Source organism: Chiroxiphia lanceolata, chromosome 2, assembly GCF_009829145.1.
Source record: "Chiroxiphia lanceolata isolate bChiLan1 chromosome 2, bChiLan1.pri, whole genome shotgun sequence".
Lineage (NCBI taxonomy): Eukaryota > Metazoa > Chordata > Aves > Passeriformes > Pipridae > Chiroxiphia > Chiroxiphia lanceolata.
Genome location: NC_045638.1, coordinates 13168912 through 13178434, shown reverse-complemented (window position 1 = coordinate 13178434; position 9523 = coordinate 13168912). Strand labels below are relative to the sequence as shown.

General features: G+C 37.1%; 1 long non-coding RNA gene across 1 annotated transcript; it reads left to right on the top strand.

The window, feature by feature from the left end:
* The first annotated feature begins 2934 nt into the window (after positions 1–2934).
* Positions 2935–7433, top strand: LOC116783488. Its single transcript, XR_004355709.1, has 2 exons — positions 2935–2994; positions 7250–7433. It is a non-coding gene; the product is annotated as an uncharacterized LOC116783488 (long non-coding RNA).
* The last annotated feature ends 2090 nt before the right edge of the window (positions 7434–9523 follow it).

The window sequence follows — 9523 nt, the reverse complement described above, 5'->3', positions numbered from 1 at the left end:
GTTCTTCCAACAAATATCTGGATAGCTGAAGTCACCCATAAGAATGCAGTTCTGTTGACCTGAAGCTTGCTTGAGTGACCCAAGCAATGCGTGACATACTCAGGCACAGACCCCATGTAGTATAATGGAATCATTTATTACAGTTCTTTCACTGTTACATCGGCAGTAAATTCCTGTTAGCAACGTTTCTCTATATCTACTTTTTAGTTAAGCATTCACTGTCCATGAGAAAAATACTCCCAAGCAATTTCCCACACACAGGGATACATCTCACCACGTCCGCTTTTATCTTGCCAAGTGTCCTTTAAGTTTCTCTCAGGGTCATACAATCTCGGTTCCCTACGATAATGCTTCTTTGGCCTTATTATCTTGGTGTGGAAACCAGTAACAGATGCTACTGTAACCTCTGCATTGGAGATGACCCCTCGGATCTTGACCCAGAGGCATTCAATAGGGCTCCCATAATTGCCATAGTTTACTTCTATACATTCAAGGTTCTCCTTAACATAAAGTGAAACTCCTCTGGCTCTTCCTCCCTACCTGTATTTATGAAACAGCCTATTGCCGTTCATCACGATCCTCCAGTCATGTGAGTTGTCCTACCATGTTTCAGTTGTTCCTATGATATCATAGCTTTCTGACTGGGTGTGGAGCTCCAGTTCCTTCTGTGTGTTCCCTGCTCTGGGTGCACTGGCATACATACCCTAGAGGTGATCAATCTTCTGTTTTTCATGTTGAGAGGCAGCAAGGAACATTTGTTGCTCTGTTTGGCCTGTCTTATTCCCCAGTTGGTGGCAATGGTGTGAGCGTTGCCACTTTGGAGTACTGCAGTACTCAGGGGACTGTGTACAACAATTTTCCCCAGCACAATTAGAACTTACTGTCCCACCACTAAGTTTCTGAACCTCTGGGGATTTATGACCAGAATGTTTTCATGAAATAATGGAGCGTCAAAAAATGATAGACTTGATGGATAAAAGGCAGTGCTAAGAAATGGAAAAGTGAATGGATGGAGAGATAAGTTTCAGGGAACACTGAAAGGCCAAAGGAGAAATAAGAATGGGAATTCATATAGTGTTTGTGAATCTGTGTTAGAATGATTTTAAGGATGATTTTTGAAAAATATGAGAGCTAAATTCTGTGATTAATTTTGTCTTACCTAATGATAGACACACATTAATCACTGCAAACATAATACTTTATTCCTTCCCGTGATTACAGCTAAGGGCTAAATTCTGTCATGATCTGGTCTCTGCTGTACTCCATAGTTTGGGGAAAAACTAATCCAATGAATATAAATCATGTACAGGAGGAAAGAATCTCCATTTGCTTTCTTTTCAGAATCATGTCTTAAATTACATTATTAAAGCAGAATCTATGAATAAGAGTTATTATCACATTTATAAACTTGTGAGTTCTTTCCATCTATCACTGTGGAAGTGACTCAGCTACTTGAATTTAGATGTAGTTAATTATTTCTTAAGATTTGTCTTTCACCTTCTTTCATCAAAGAAAATAAATCTATGTTTTTGATTTTATCTGTAGGTCAAGAACTGTCCATTGGCTTGGCTTCACTTAGGAAAATCACTCATGTGATTTTTTTTTTTGTGTTCTTTTTTTTTTGTTTTCTTTTTTTTTTTTTCCCAGATGATTCTTCATTGCCTTTATATTAGGCTTTTACCTATGTCTAAACCTCTCTCTCTCTCTCTTTCTATCACATGATCTTTATCTCCCACATCTATAACCATACCCATATCAATACATTTTTTCTTTGATTCAGTTGGTATTCTTTCAGAACCAACTTTTAGAAAATCAACTAAACTAAGAGGACAACTATTTTTATACACACAAAACCTGGAAAGTTCTTAGTACTTACTGCTTAAAAAATGAGACCAAAAGTTTAATTCCACATATTTTATCTGATGACTCTACTGCTTTAGAGCACCAATGCTGTCTTATTAGCTAGTTTTACTCAATTCTCAGGGTCAGCTTTAGCCCACCTTTATGTTTCTTTGAGCCTTCTTGATTTTCATTTCGTTGTATGTGTCTTAAATCAGCTCTGAATAGGTCTGCCTGTTTTTCCGTTTGATATTCTGGTAGTCAGATCCCTCCTATGAAAAGTGTATGTGAAGCAAACCTACTTTTTGGAAAGTCGAATTTTTGTCTTCATGAAAAAAACTTTTGATTTCAGAAATGGCATTTGTCAGTATATAAAATACATATACTTTGAAAGAGTATTCAGGAGCTGCAAAACATTTTCAAAATTGCAGACTTGTATCTCTGGCTGCTCAGCTGCCTTTAAAAGTTGACTGCAGATACTTCAGTTAAAGCATCTTTACATGGGTCTCAGTTGAAGCACTCGAGGCTTTGCAATCTCTTCAGAGGGCCTGTGCTTACGCCAAAGGGATGTTACTTCCTCAGCCCAACATGATTTCAGCTAAATGGGGTAATATGCAAATTCATTACACAGCATTACCACTCACCATATGTACAGAGAGTCTGCCTTTCTCTTCAGTCATAGGCTTCTCCAGATTCCCTCACAGACTGACAACATTGTGACAGTGTTTTTAATCTAAACTTTCTATCCCAAACCTATACATCCTATTTACCTGAATAGTCCTGAAACAAAGTATCTTACATTAGGAAAAGTTTAGAATGCAATTGAGTTTATGTAATTTATATGCACATGTATACACACACATATGTAATTACACACATAGAAACACGCAAATACATATATTTGTATAAATGTACATACATATACCTCTCCCTAAAAAAAAATAATTCCAGAAACTGTGCAAGTTTGATAGTGGATTTTTTTTCCCCAGCAAGGATATTTTCTATGAGAAGTAACAGCTGATTAAATAAGAAAGTAATTGTGTAAAATGGAAGACAAGAAAGATAAAAAATCTTCTCTATTGTCTATCTTGTGCAGCCCAGGATTTTGAAATTCTTTATGATGAACAAAGCCTGTATAAAGCATGGAGAAAATGAGTCAGTGATCAAACAAGGTTGTTTCCTCCATTTAAAAAGTTGTGAGAAAGAGTGGATTTGTTGCATTCAAATGTAGGTTACTCAAAATGTGAATGGAAATATATTCTTAACATTTTGAAGTAAGGATAAGGAAAGATGTGTCAATGAAAGTGATATCAATTCAAGTAAACACTGTCATTTACTGCTAAAAATACACTGGTTTATATCCATTTAAATGTATATATATGGACTGACATGTCAATGTAGGAAAAAGAGACAGAACCAAACAGATAAAGGAATCAACTTGGTGCAGATGTGTGTGACATTCAGGAGGCCTGAAGTTACAGTATTAAAAAAAAAAAATCAATTCAAATCTGCTCTACAGATTTTCAGAAGTTACAAAAAGGATTGTATCAGGCATTATGCGATAAAGAATACTAAATTTGTTCACCCTGGAGAATGATTCAAACCTTAGGAACAAGGCCTTAGTAGGGCACATTTTACTCAAAATTAGTTACGTGATAAATGGTTTTCTGAAATGGAACCCTGTAGGAAAGTCAGCTAGAATTACAATCTGTTAGTAACAGTAATCCCGTGGGATATATTATTGGGAAAAGTGGTTTTAATAAATAATACATTTTTTTTCAGGGACACACACTGAACATAAATGTTCTGAAACAGGGTATTGTGCGAATGAAGAACTTGGAAACTGGGATACTGGTAAAAAAAAATAAAAAAAGTGTTCAAGAACCTTTGATCCAGCTTTCTTTTTCCAGCTCTTAACACTACTTATGGTTTAATACCATCTTATCGCCACTGTCATTAGAAAAAGTTACCTTACTATAGTTATACCACTGCATGCAGTGTTCAAACAGTCCTCTCAGAAATTTTCGTTTAAACTATAATAAACAAAAATGGATGTACCTCTATTTTGCTCAAACTAATATGTTATATATTGTGACTAAATGTGTAAGAAAAAAGAAATCAGGAATACTGCATATTACTTTCCCTGTGGGTGATCAAAACATTATTTAGCAGTTCTATAATTATGGTGTATTAGGAAAATTCACATTCAGACTTGCAACATCCACCTGAATGGGTAGACTAGTTAGAGAACACTGAGCTATAATAGAAATTATAAAAGAGAACAGTTTAAAACATGCTAGCAGACTTTTTATTGATAATGTATTCAACTAAGTTTGTTGTTAAAAAGCCACAGGTGTAAAGCACATGAAAGAGTAATTGCTGTGACAGTTCAATGCAATTGTTACATATTACATATTAGGGCATATTTTTACTATTTACTTAAGATATTTTTGCACCTGAGCAACCACATCTGAAACATCATAAAAAAGGAAAAGTTAAAAAAGGAACCATAAAGCCAAATGAAAAAGAGAACAAGAGTTATGAGCACAGTTGGTGAGAATTGTAGTAAGTGTACAAATGGACAAGGAACTGCTGAATGTTCTCATATGCACATTTTCCACCATAGGAAGAAACCAAAATGTACTTATCCACAGACTGCTGAACACTACTGAGCTTTCACTAGTCTCCTGGAACATTAATCACTTGCAAAATTTAAATTGCTAATGTGAATAGAAATTAAATATATAATCTTTTTCTCAGAACACAATTTCTTTACTTCTCTCAGAAATTATTCATCAGTCTGCAATTTTTTGTCTAGTTCTCAAGAAACCTTCACTCAACCTTAATGATGTCTCCATCTCCAATTTGAGTCAAGTGAATTAGAAATTGCAAAAACCCCCTTGGATTATAAAGCTAACAAGACAATACAGTACAATTATGGGAGAAAAAAAGCCATGCTTGTGCCCTCAAAAAGGGGAGAAGTAGAGACTTCAGAAAGCCTGTTAGGGACTAGACTGTGGTTATAGATTTTACATGGAAAGCAATCAAATTCAACAGTAAATCCCCTTCAGAGATAATTCTGTTTAAAGAGAAGACAAGCGTAATTGTTACAACCCACTTTTGTCTATCTTTGGCATGTAACACAACTACGTCAGCTGCCTAATTAATGAAGGCTGGCTTAGACCTAAGTCTAAGGAATTCAGGGGCTTGAGTTTTGGCGTGAGTCACAAATTGCACACTTAGGTTCAGAGGAAAAGTATAAGCAATAATATGATCACTCACACACTCGCTGAAAGATTTCAGCCTGCTGGATTGGGATTTACACATTTAAAACATACAGAAGTTCCTGGAGAAAACCTGTCTACAGGCACTGACAGTTTCTCTTCTTGAAAACCCTGTGGTTTGCAATCATGGATTGCCCAATCTAGGGGGAAAGCATACCTGACATATGGAATTCTTTTGCAACTGAAGCCCAGCAAGTGGAAATGGTGTAAATGGACATTTTTGCCTTCTGTGGACAAGTGAATTGGAATACAATTCTGCCAAAATACATGCAAATACCCCGAAGACTCAGATGAAGAAGAGCTGGAGTAAAAGACACCTCTATATCTAGTGGCTGGAAATGGGCTTTCTTTGCACAACCCAAAAATTAGAGAAGAAAAAATTAAAGGAGGCTGTCTGTTGCTCAGTGAGGAAGGATATCCAGTGTTGTCCCACAGAACAAGCTGTCTCTGCATATTTCCCATGGCTAGTGTCACACAAAAACTCTACACTCTCCAGGAAGTGAGACTGAAAATCCCAGTTCTGCTCACGTCTTGATATAAGTGAGAATCACTCTTGTGTACTGCTGACCAGGAATTACCTCCAGCCATGACTTATCTCATTGGCAATGGGATGTCTTCTGTAGATCTCTTAGTGTGTTATGTCTCCTCCTAACTCTGTAGCTGAGGGAGAATAAAACATATGACCCTTCTAATCACCAAATGACAAAACAAATACAGGCAGGATATTGCCTTTTTAATTTTTTCTTTTTAAAGACCTTGTCCTCTTCCACCAGGCACCTATTCTGGGTAGATGATTCAGTAGTTGGATTATCTGAGTCTGTGACTGGTACCTAGGGTTGTCTGTTGGTTGCCTTCATAAACACCAGGGAGGAACAGTTTCCTGAGGAATGTCTCAATGGACTTGGTTCCAGATCTGCTTCCAGAGGTCTTCAGAGGTGTTGGTCTCCATCACTGACTTTATAGGAAATGTAGGTGTTCCATTTAGGGGGCAAGGTGTCTGAGGCTACAAACTTCAGCCATGTTCACTTGTCTGGTGTCCAATATACCTCAATATGTTAAGGGAGAATGGTGATATTTGATAATTTTATACATTTTACTTATATACCTGTATAGAGAGAGATAACAGGTGAGGTGGAGGCCAAAAGGAGCCATTGGGGAAGGACGGAGTTTTCCTGAGGGTGATGTGGAACACCTAAGTAAAACTCCAGCTCCGAATTGCCCTATTTCTTTGCTTATTATTGTTAAGCTACTTTGGTTAGTAGAGGCAAATGTCTTAAAGCTGACTGTCTGAATACGAGTTTCTGTAGCCTGACTGCATGCAGCAATGTATGCAGTTCAGAAGATTCAAAGGTACACTGGACATGTTGCAAAGGTAGTATAAGTCGAAATATTTTCTGCTAGTCCTGCTCTCTGAAGAGGCCAGTTGGTTTTCTGTTCACTGCCCTTTGGTATAGCCATACACCAAGTGCTTCATTGTATGAAGCACTGAAATGAAAAAATCTGTCTTGTAATGTCAGCAGCACAGCACTGACCAATAGTAGGAGGAGATGATGTATTGTTTCTGGAACAATTTTTAAAAATTGTTCTTGGCCTGCTGATTATCAATTGTTTGCTGACTTCTGAAGTGCTGCAGCAAACTCATGCATCATATCAGGGAAGCTTTTTCCTTGTCTTAAAAAATATCTTCTTGATTTTACTTTGGCATTTATTGTGAATCAGAGTCTCATGGATCTGCTCATTATTTGCATCAGTTTACTCATTGGTTCATTACACAGCTGGTTGGAGATGCAACTTCATCTTTCTCAGAGGAAAATGGGACTTGTTTGAATTGATCCAAATGGTGGTAAAAAGCAAGCCTGGAAAATAAGATTTCCTTTGTTTTATTAGAAAATTATAATGTTCCCTTACTGATAATAAAAATTTAATGAAAAGCAATTAGCAAAAGAAATAATTTTCAATAGAGGCAGTAATGTTCTATTAAGTCATACTTGATAGCTCAAGAGAACTCTGTTTTATCTTCAGTATTAAACTCTATGACAAAGAAATTACAGAATTTCTCTCAGGTATAGTATGATTTATTTACCATGAACATGCAACAGTGACTGGTAGTATCTTTTCTATGACAGGATGAGAATCAAATTCAAGGCTTTCTGCAGATATAAATACCAAAGCACTATCAGTCATGAAAATTTTGTTGGATCTTACCTCTTATGGTGATTAACATCCTGTGATGGAAGTTTAGTCATGCTTTATTTCGAGGTTTCATTTGCAAGTGCTGTACAAATTAATAATAAATAGGCCTCTCAATTAGTGGCTTATCAGTTTCTAATGCCTTCTGGGTCAATAGACTGTCTATAATAATGGTTTATATGCATCTATTGATGTGCAGTCACTATCCATGAAACATTATATTACTGTCTGAAATAAGGAAATAATACCTATTAATCACATATTACCCATTGAGAATACATCCAATACATCCAACACATGAGGAGTGATGAGGGAGCTCCTCCTGCAAGATGTTCTCCTTCAGCAAAATGCCTTTGCCGAAGCTGGCAGCACTGTTTCCCTAAATCTCGTGTTGCAGGCATCCTCTGTGCAGCAGTAATCCCTTCTCATTTCAAACAGTTCATGAAGGGATGAAATAACAAATTAGTGTCTGTCTGATCTAAGGGACTTATGTATGTAATTATGATATTAACAGTCTTAACAACCAAAGTCCACCCCCAAACCTCTATATGCTTTATCGCTCTTCTTAGCAGTAAAGACTTAGAGGAGTACTAGGAAAATAAACGTCTCTAGTTTGGCTCACCCACTACCAAGGGGTTTGTTAATTTGGCTCCAGGAATGATCTCAGAAATGAAAGAGTGTTGCATTCCCTGTTACTGCCTTCCACGGTTTGAGTAGTGCAAATTTGGAAGGGAGATTTTACTTATAAACAACTTATGTCATCTAGGCTGAATTAAGAGATTGTTGAGATATAGAACTTTACAGTGACACTTAGAATAATTGAAGATACAATAAATGGCCTTTACAAAATGGAATAAAAATTGAGGGCATGGTGTACACTAGAAGGACCAGGGAAAATGACAGATGCTTGTCCTCTGAAGGCTTTACCCCTGAAAGGGTAAAATAAAATATCCTTCTGTGTTTCCAGACTGGTTTTAAGTTGTGAAGCAGTAAATAATTTAGTGTTTCTGTGATTCCAAGTATCTTTAATTTCTCAGAAACTCTGAGCATATTCCTATCAAAGTTTTAATTCCTCTCCTGTTTGGGAAATATTTCAAGTGTTATTTGGACTTGCTAATTCTATGTTTAATGTCTTAGAGAAAGAAAGAAGAATGTTAAATGTTAGCTCTCACGAAAGATAACAGTTATTTATCTTGTGTTACTTTGTAAAGAGAGGTTAGGAAAATTGGCACTGGTTGGAAAGGTCAGAGAGAGCTGGAAAAGAAGTGCCCAGGCTGGCAGAGAAGCAGAGGCACTGCTGGGATGGCAAGAGCAGATCACTGAGTTGTATGACATTGTGGCAGTGGAAGGGATGTTAGTGATCAAGGCGTTCATGAGAGCGGTGATGAGGAGGAAACTGTCATGTTAACTGTGTTGTGTCACAGTCACTGTGTCCTCCTGCTCAGCCAGAGGGAGCCAATGACCAATGCATGCATGGGTGACTCTCAGTGTATCTGCAGAGAAGAACAAATTTTCTATGCCTTTTAATATGATATAACAGGTTAATTACTATCCTAAGTCTTCACTCAAAGCACAAGATCTGGAAAAAGAGAGTAAGGGGCTCCTGGGTGTGGTGTGAGAAGGAGGCAAGAGACTCATGGGAGCTTTGTGAATGCCAGGGAGTGCTGGGGGGCGTTGACTACCCTAAGAAGGATTTTGCTTCTCACCAACAGCAGGTGCTTCTACCACTTGGCTCTTCTACTGGTTAGAAAAACTGGACCCAAAATTCCCCGGACAACCAGACATGTTTTGGGTTTTATTATTTTCTTAGGTCTTCTTGGATATATTGCCTCATTCAAAAATATCCTGGTGGGCGACGGAATGTCTTCTATATCTAATGGAGTGGGACTGTCAGTAAATGAAAACCTAAATTAAATGAGGATCCATGTCAGAAAAGGTGAAATGAGAGTTTCTCTAATTGCAAAATAATTTCATTTTGCTCCACTAATTATTGAAGTATGAGGTTCATGTAATTATACATGACTGGAAACAGCTCCAGCTAATGCTCACTACGTTTACCCAATTAAATTTTACAGCATTGTGTTTGAATACAGCCAGTTACACTCATTAATAAAACTGTAGGTGACAATAAACATGAAGGACTTTTAAAAGGAAGGTTAGCATTTGCTTTTTCTTCTTCTCAGCCTGACTTGTTCGTTCTTTGGGTAGTG